The following is a 9,904-nucleotide window of genomic DNA, read 5'->3' as shown; positions in this document are numbered from 1 at the left end:
GCCCGATACCAACCGTTCCTGCTGCTGCGTTCCTGCTTATTCCACTACAAATACTTAATGCTACTTCAACCGCTAATCATTTGCATGCCTACATGTACCTATATCTCAACTGCATGAAGATTTATCTGATTCGGTGTCTTCGGGAATACGCACCAACTCTTCAAAAATGTAACTGAATTGATTGTATATTGAACTTACCCTGTATTGCATGGTACTTAAAATACTATGCATAGTTTCAAAGCAGTTATCTGATTCGCATAATACCTCGCTACTCGCTACGCGTGGCGGGGTATACAAAACCCAAGATCAGAAAAAAAACATATTTAAAAAAAATATATTTATAAAACACTTGATATATGAACACAAAAAATAATCGGAAATGGCCCTTGTTATGGTTTTATGGATGATATAAACAGCGCACAATCCGATTACATCTACATTTCCGTAAATACAGTACATGTTTACAGACAATTTCGTTCAGTTTTCACGCAGTACATATAAATTTGAAATATTGTACAGGATTCAAAATGTAATACCCAACAAGCGGGATCTAGGTTGATAATGATGTGGGGGGATGCATTTATTTTTCATTTAAATAAATCTTCAAAATTAGACTATTAAAACCATATCACATATGTTACATCATTATGTAATTACATGTATACACATGAAGGTACTGTTAATGTTTATTTAAGTGTGTTTACCCCTTTATAATTGAGAATTTAATCTATTTAAAGCAAAATGATGGGCATTTGGTAAGAATCGCCTTTTAAAATAAATCAAGCTGTTAATACCATATGTTTTTTTTAGACTTGACATGTATACATTTTTTGGTCTGTAATGAGCGCCCTTTACGGAGATCTGGATTAGTAGATATTGGCAGAGTCAGCTTTTGTGAAACCTGACCGAAGAACTCCGACAAATATGTCCTACTACATGTACACACCTTGAGACGTTTAGCTTTTTCGCATGCACGATACCCAACGCAACGCTAAACGCTCACCAAACGAACGATAAACGAATGCTTCTATCGTGTGTTTAAACGAACGCTCCCAGCGTGCGTTTAAACGCACGACAGACGAACGCTCATATCGTGCGTTTAAATGCACGATAGACGAACGACGAAAAGTAATAATTTTGATATATAATGAAGACAGGAAAAGTAGAAAATAAAATTAATGAAATTATATAAATTAATGATAGCAAAAAATATAAAAATAACAGTTAAATCAAAGAAATAATCAAAGTACAAAAATAAACGAACGTGCATTTATCGTGCGTTTAAACGAACGCAAAACAATGTTTAAACGCACGATAAACGATGCACGAACGCTAAAATGGGAAACGTGAACGTCTCAAGGAGTGTAACAGCCAAGCGGCTTTGTTGATTTCCTGGCTCACTCTGATACAAATAGACCCTACGTGGGTCTGAGAGTATTTAAACACGCTGAAGTAAGTCAACGTAACGAAGTGAAACAAATCTGGATTGGACCCCCCTTTTAATGTAATAAGACCCTCCCCTGATTTTGCAATGCTTTAAATAAATGAGGTCTTTCACATCTGACTGGTTTATTAGGTATACCGTATATTATAACGACTCTTAGAGAAAAAGTCGATCAACATTTGACACAAGACATGCTTACTAATAAGTGTGTGATACTTTTATTCTTTCAGTGGTTTCCATGTACCATGTTTTTTTTGTTCTGCATGCTCGCCAAAGGAACGCTCTTCTAACACTTTAAAATGTATATTATAGTGCGTAAAATATGTGAGTGTTTAGAATAAAGAAAGTTGATGTAATTAAACACGATTGATTAAAGCAGCATTAGCTGTCATTTTCGTAAAAAAAAAATTCTGTTGAAATATGCCTTAATTATACTAAATTGCACTTTTCCTATATAATTTCATTCGATATCAACAAATAAAATGTGTTAAATACATGAAATAGCTGTCTATATATTTATTGTCTTGCAAGACAAAAAAATCGACCTGATAAATTCGTATGCATGTGACTTCTGGTGATCTTAATCCACGCATGCGCTGTAAGGGTCGCTTTAAAAAAAAAACAAATCTAATTGCAAAGCGAAAGTGGTTAATCTATGGCAAGGAAGACCGTCGGACTCAAGCTGTAAAAGAAAAAGTCCGAATATAAAGCAAGGATCCTTTTGAAATTTACGTATTGCGATATAGTGTGGCACAAATAAGGTCAGTAACTGTCATTATCTATTTGAAAACTAATCAAGAATTAGATGAAATGAAATGTAAACAAGACACATACTTACCTGTGTATCCGTTATTGTTATTTTTTTACTATGGTAAAAGTATTTTTAACCCGGATTAATGTCCTGTCGGCAATCTTCGGAAGTAATGGCGAAAAATAATTAAATCAGACCTATCGACCTTCTCTGATTACAAAAACGTTGTTTTCACAATATTCTGTAGATATTATCGACATTAATTGCTTCAATCGCATTACTACAAACTTATTTCATTGAATCAGCAAAATTCAGTAGAATCAAAACAGAACAAATTTGGCAGCTAATGCAGCTTTGAATTAATTTGGAAATTGAGAGTTTATCGCGAAAGCGACTCGATTGGTGTGGTAGGACGTGCGGCTCCTTTTATCTTTGCACGGTGTCGCTAGCAACTTCCATTATCTGCAAACGCATTTCGCAGATTGCAATTTTTTATTTGACTTTATTTAACTTTTATCGATAAATACAATGTACATGTATTTTAGTCAGTTTAGACTGCAAGTTAACTATAAACAGAATTCGGAGGTAGTTCAGCACAATTAGTCATCTTGTCGCTGTCAAGTTTTTTTTCTACAATTACCCGGTAAATTGATTACATGTATTCAATAAGATCTGTTACAGTATAAGAAGTTTTTTTTAAAATCAAACGGAGGCATACTGAATTCACAAAATATGAATAAAAATTAATTATAACAACAAAATGTTTACTTAAATATTTTTTTTTTAAATAAATGTATTAATAATGTTAAGAATCAAAATGAAAAACATAATTTTAATATTTATTTTTTTTTTAAAGTACACACAAAGAACATTATCTGTTTGCATTGATAGAAATAAGTTGTAAACGACCGTTTGTGCACTAATACCCCCACTTAACGAGTGGACACTTCGTCGGTTTGTCTGTTATTTGGGCAGGCCAAAAATTGTCGGCTCCCAATATGACTTAAATGATTTTAAATTTGGTGTTAAGCTTTACCTAAAAAGGGCATACGTTGTAAGTGATTTTGGATTATCTCCGATATCCTGTTCTGTGAGCCTTTTTCACTTTTCAACTTTTTAAATTTTCACTTGAAGGGCTTACAATTGATGGATTGGTTTTAAATTTGGTGGGTGTCTTTATATAGATGGGTATACACATTTTGTTGCGACCGCTGACTTTAAAATGAGCGTTTTTTTGTTTTTGTTTTTGTTTTTTTTTTATTAGTGCGACTGAAGTTCTGAAATAATACCTCATTCCTTATAGCCAGACTAGTATGTTTTTGTTGAGCATTTTCGTGCAGATGGTTGTATATTTTTTTTACAATCGTATGTTTAAAAATGAGGAGCTGAAATACAAATACTTATTAACAAATATCCGTTACATTGTATTTTTTATTTATTACTTTTTATTAATTTTCTATAGTCAATTAATTATTATATATTATGAAATGTTCAAGTTTCAAAAGAAATTAATGAAACATTTTAAACAAAATTAGTGAAAATTTAACTGGAACATCACCGAATTTAACCGAGAACAACGTCCAACTTAATTAGGAACAAGCTCGAATTTAAATGGGAACAACCTCGAATTTAAATACGCTGTGTATCCTAATTTTATCGTACACACCGAATCTTATCGGGAATATCCGCATTTTAAATCGATACCCTAATTTAATTATTTTACTCTAATTTTAACGGCACAAGTCTGAATTTAACTCGGAACATCGAATTTAATATGTAAATCCTAAAAATTAGGTATCTCACGTTTAAATTCGGTAAAACGTGAGGAAATTAGGCATTTTGAATTGTCAGTGTATTTAAAAAAAATCGTGCCCAGGATCAAATTTTCCTGAAATAAAAAGGCTGGATGAAAATTTTGATCCTAGCCCCCCCCCCCCCCATAAATATCAAATGGTTGTTCTCTTACAATCTTAACCCCTCTCTATAAAATTGAAGGATTTATGTCTACAGTGACACTATTAAATGTTTAACGTACCTCAAATACATGCTGAATGAAACTAATGTTCCAGATCTATTTTCAATTAGCCCTCCCTTTTTAATAAAAAAATTGTTTTAATTTTATATCTGACATATCGGTGGCTGATCCAGAAATTTCATAAAAGGGGACCCATTAAACAGGGCCCACCATTGGTCAATACATGGGTGATTTTCTATATTTTCCACTATAAATGGGGGAGGGTCCTGGATCTGTCACTGCATATTATTTGCACATAGTAATATACCATAGTTAAGCTTCAAAGTTTCTTTTTTTTTATAGTTTCCTTGTAATTAATCAACTATTTATCAAATTGTACTTCCCTTTTTTACAGTGGGGGACCTGTTTTACTTTCAAGCTGTTAAAATATTGAAATTATAGCATAGACAACCAGTTTCCACTCTGTTCTACTTGATATCTTACCATGATATTATGTTTCTTTTGTCACTAAATCTTTCTGTTGTGTTCCGTGCCGATTTCCCATCTCTATTTCTTTTTTTTTTCAATTCCAGGGATTTATATTTTTGTGCTTTTTTTGTCCTTTCGGTTTTATCGATGTTTTTCCTTGTTTCAGTGCCATTCGGAAGTCATCCAACAAATAGAGTTGCCGGCCTTTGGTGAAGTTCCGTGATCGTAAATTCAAAACAGACTGTTTTTGTGAGGATGATAGTGATTTTACTGCCATTTAGAAATATTTTGGAACTGTTAAGATAATTGATCATTCAAGTTATATCCTGGGAGACGATTAGTGCCAGCGAAAACACGAGACAGGACGCGGTTGACAGCGAAAACGGCACAAAAGAAAAGGCGGGTGAAATTACCAGCAAAATGGCGGATTAGTTAGCTGCCTTGTCAGAGATGGTTAAACAAGCTAAAATCAGGTCAGACATGCGTATAATGGCCAAATATGAGGGAACATTATAAAATACGCGGGTTTCGAGGAAAAATACGGAGAAACCACAAATAGTCCCCAAGCGCCTGTGGAAAAAACTGTGACTAATCACATGAAATAGTGACACTGGCCAACCAGAATAGGGGCCATTATATTAAATTTGCTATCATAAATGAAAAACTCCTAGATTCTCAGGCTGAGCCCAGATAGACCTTGTTTTCACGCTCGCCCTGATTTTGTCAACTCGAATTTTTGAAAATATTTTTTGCCTTGTCTGGACCCAGTTTTTTTTATCACTATTCAATAACTTCTGGCTTTCAAACAAAATAAAGAAAAAAAGATTCTTATTCTATTATTTCTTTAAAACATTGTTCCAAATTTAAGAAATAACTGGTACGGATGTAGCATAAGAGGCAAGAATACATTGATAGAACTGCAACAAGACTTGTGGTGGTAACCTCTATTCCACAGATGATGATGATAATGCTGAGGCGGGCCAAGGATTTCAGGATATGGGTTTAATGCCGAGTGAAGTGAGTAAATGAAATAGTAAGATCTATAATTTTGTAAAAAATCAAGATAAAATGCTAACAAAAATGATTTCCCAATTTTAGCAGGTTGAACGTCCCTCAGCACTTCACAGGGATCTGTTTATTTTTTCCGTCTTTCCATATTTATTTAAGCTTTCAAAGAAGCAAGCATAAAAATAAGTTTCGTGAATGGTTTGCTTTTTTTTCCCAAGGCATTCCCCACTTGCTTTTAACTTAGTAGGACCTAGCTTTGGGGCTGTATATTGAACATATCTTTGGTTTCATGATGTTTCATATCAATTTTCAAAAAAATTTAAAGCATTATGGTATTTTTCGTAATGAAGGTTGTTTTGCTGCACACCCTGTTTGCCCCAGTTGTTTCTTCATTATTCCCGTTTGCCCCGTCTTTCTCCTCATTTTACTTGTGAAATGAGTACTTTGTTTTCAAATATTTTGTTAAAACACAAGGTGATAATTTCTTCCATCATTCCTAATTATGTTACCGTCTTTGTAATTAAATGGTATTTTTCTTAATGGTACTAAGAAAATTGACACTTATTAACTACTGTTTGTGAACTCTTTATTAAAACTCTTGAATTGTGCTACATAATGTATAATCTTTATTTTATTTATATAGAAGCGAAACAACCCAGCACAAATCAACTCAGGTTGAACATTTAATGGGGGGTAAATGACTCAATACGTCATTGTACTTGTAGAAAACATTAAGTGTGAGTATTTGTAAGAATCAGGCAAAGTGGGAAAAATCAGAAACATGCATGTCAAAATCCTACATATCTGACAATAAAATATCACTCAAGGATGCTTTCTCTATGTGAAAAGACCTTTATTTGGTCTCTGCGTCATCGGATTTGCTCAGAAAGTTTAAATAGAATCATAGAAAAATGTGTTTTTTAATGGAGTTATCTACCCTTGAAATGTTCATTTTCAGTGCTATTCAATGAATTGTAACTCAGTGGTCCAGCATGATATGGAAAGTTTTGTCTGTTTTCCATGATTTTACGACAAACGTGACGACTTTTCATTCAAAATTGACAACTTTCCTTTCATCTGTGGCTACATCCCTTCAGCACCTGCGTATGGAGTGTTCATATCACAACTCATACGTTATGCCAGAGCTTGCCGAAACTACGCAGACTTTTTGTATCGCGCTAGAACTTTAGGTTACAGACCGCCAATTCAACCAATGAGCATTTGGTACGTACGCAAAAATAGTCCTACGCAGAAATTACCCCTGTTCCTCATAGTGCAGTGAAAAAAAGTTCTCATCTTATTTAAAAAAATTAAACAGTTTCTGAAAGGAAAAACATTTCTATACATTTTATAAGTGCATTTTGCTTCTGGTGATGTAAAGCCTAATCGCTATAATGATTTCTAAATATACCCCTATCTTGTGAAAACACTGGGATTTCCCATTTATAGACCCTTCACTTCCGGTGACCAGTACTGCACTGCAAGTCAGCTAACCCCACATGCCATTCTGAGGATTGTGAGCTGACATATGTAGAATCATGCTGATATATAGTCCTCTGCAGATTAAAGTTAAGGTAAAGTCCAGAGAAGCTATTGAATATTGTGAAATGAGCATGGAAGCCTATGGGCAGTGGAATTAGTGGTTTCTAGCCTATAACAAATAGGCTTCTGGAACAGGGTTATGTTGCTACAAGATTGAAGTCATCACTACAGAAGTTTTATGGTCGTCATCATGAACTCGTGGATCGTTATGGTGTATCCATCAGCACCATGAAAACTGATTTATTCAACGGGTCATAGTTTTCCTTTCCTCGTTTGTCTACCCCGGACTCGGCGGGTGTTTCTAGAAAAGCAGAGGACGCTTACCCTACCGGTCCACCTGGTCCATGCTCCCAGTTTTTAGTGGAGTCCGAGTTGCTCATTTGCTTTTGTTACTTTGTATGTATGATTTTAGTTACTTTACGTTCTTTGTTGTGTATGTCTGTTTTCCATGCCTGGTCTTTGTCCCTGGATTACATTCTTTTGATTACCGCTATAACCTTGGTTCCCTTGACTACTCTTTGACTTTGCAAATTCAAATGTAGTCAAATGATTCACCTACTTCCTGATTCTTACAGGGACTGACACTTAATATAATCATATACATTTCAATGTTCTGTGTTTCATTGTTTTTGTTATATATGTACATGTATTAGTATTGACTGATGTACAATTTTTGCATATGTGTAAATCGTCAGATATAACAGTCAATTCACATTAAACTGATCCTCCTTTTTGCGGTTCTGATGTTGACAAATGATGACATTTATTTATGGTATAATTCTCAGTCAAACACAAGTCCCAAGTATTTTGTACATGAAGGAATTGTTCATCGCGAATCCTTGTTTAACTTTCTTGAAGAAGACTGTGAAGTGTAGAGTAAGACAGGGGGATGACATCATAATTTAAGAAGTTTGTGTGTTTTTTTCCCTGTCTTTCCCACACAGATGATTAATAGTGAACTACATTAGATTGTGATACTTCAGCTTAAATGGCAATATATACGGACCGGTTGGTCCCTCCAAATTCGATAGATCTCAGTAATTCTTCTGAAGAATGATGAATGATTTTCGAAAGTGGCGAATTTTTCTCGTGCACGATTCGTCACTTGATATTTCGCTCCCCCCGCCCCCCCCCCCCAAAAAAAAAAAATATCGGTAAAAAAGCCTCTGATGTTCCCATGACCCCATAATTGACCACTTTATTACCTTTCCCAAACCAATTAGGGTTTTACAATAAACAATCATGACCAATGTTTTGATCACACCTTGCTTGATCACCTGGTTGAGGCTAATTATCCCGACAAACAAATTAATTAACGATAATGATTTGTTTGTTGAGCGCTGTGACACGTTCTCAAAGTGTCATCGTATGTATTTAAAATGGAAAGATGTTTGGATTTTTCAATCGCAGTTCGAATCGCAACTATGTCCGCCATTACGAACTATTTTAGTTCGTCGTCACATGACAACGTGCCTAAAGGTCAAAAGTCTAAAAATAAGTCAACTACTACAAAGAGTCGCAGTGATCGACTATTAAAGTCAAAATTTATGGGTTCCTTTGATTTTAAGAGGGCTTTCACTTTGTGGTGCATGGCTAAGGACAGGAGGTTTATGCATTACTGTTCAAGTAAGCAGTGCTTTACATTCTTAGACACAATAGTAGCTGATTTATATAATTTTTAGATTTTTACACACATGATATGTATGACACAGTAACAAAGTGTTTTTTTGCATTTTTTATTCATGAATAGTTGCTAATGTAGAAACTGTATGTTGTTATATATTTTTTATTAATATGAATTAATATGAATTATCTGTTATTTATATACCAGTGCTGACATAGAAATAAACATGTTCTTATTTATAATATAGTTGTTATAAGTATATGTATATACATGCATGCTGATAAATTTGCGACTAGAAAAGAAAAAAACAGTATTGAGATTTAGTCTTACGCAAAAGTGACTAATGGGTAAATCCCTGTCTTCAGTCTATATGAATTTTGGGGGCAACCAACAAGTCCATTTATTACTCTTATAATTAACTAAATGAGGGTATAACCCCCTTTTCGTATGCAGGATTCTGCCAGTTTTTTAAGCGTTCCCAGTACTATTGCATGTAAGTACCAGATGCAAAAGCTTTCTCAGATGCAGAGTTGTGAATTGTACGCTGGACCCAGTCCAAAATTTATGCTGGATTCGAGGTGGAGGGGTTACACCCCCCTTGAATATAAAAAAAAATATACTAAAGAACAAGAATGTTTAAAGTAGTACAAAAACGCTTCTGTACAACTTTTTTACCACTGGCTTGATCAATATGAATGCATCTCATCTGAAATTATGAACATTTTACATAATGGAGCTAGCCGAGGGGCAATGGAATTAAAGGCAATTTAGTAATTGGCTGGGGAAGAACCATGATTTTTTTTTGTCTCTAACAAATTAAATTTTGGTAGAGAATTTTAACAATAGAGATATAGAGGATGGTGCTGGCTCGCGGCTCATTGCACGAGATGGTTCTTTATACCTTTAAACTGGCTTGACTTTGAACTTACTTCCCAACAGTAAATTTAATGGTTTAATCATTAAAAAAAAACAGTTATATGTCAAGATCGATATTTGTGTGAACAAATTATGTACACCCTCACCAACGGACATGTACAGCGAATCTAAAACTTATTGCACTTTCCAGTCTTACCCAAATGTACGTAACGCGTC

At 34.4% G+C, this 9,904-nt stretch overlaps 1 long non-coding RNA gene across 1 annotated transcript; it reads left to right on the top strand.

The window, feature by feature from the left end:
- The first annotated feature begins 2,064 nt into the window (after positions 1 to 2,064).
- On the top strand, positions 2,065 to 9,054 carry LOC148620300 (uncharacterized). Its single transcript, XR_015921773.1, has 2 exons — positions 2,065 to 2,205; positions 4,805 to 9,054. It is a non-coding gene; the product is annotated as an uncharacterized LOC148620300 (long non-coding RNA).
- The last annotated feature ends 850 nt before the right edge of the window (positions 9,055 to 9,904 follow it).

The sequence above is a fragment of the Perna viridis genome, chromosome 4 (assembly GCF_037379345.1).
Source record: "Perna viridis isolate PV_CMFRI_1.1 ecotype Kerala chromosome 4, ASM3737934v1, whole genome shotgun sequence".
Lineage (NCBI taxonomy): Eukaryota > Metazoa > Mollusca > Bivalvia > Mytilida > Mytilidae > Perna > Perna viridis.
The sequence above is the reverse complement of the archived record's forward strand: the minus strand, read 5'-3'. Positions and strand labels throughout refer to the sequence as shown.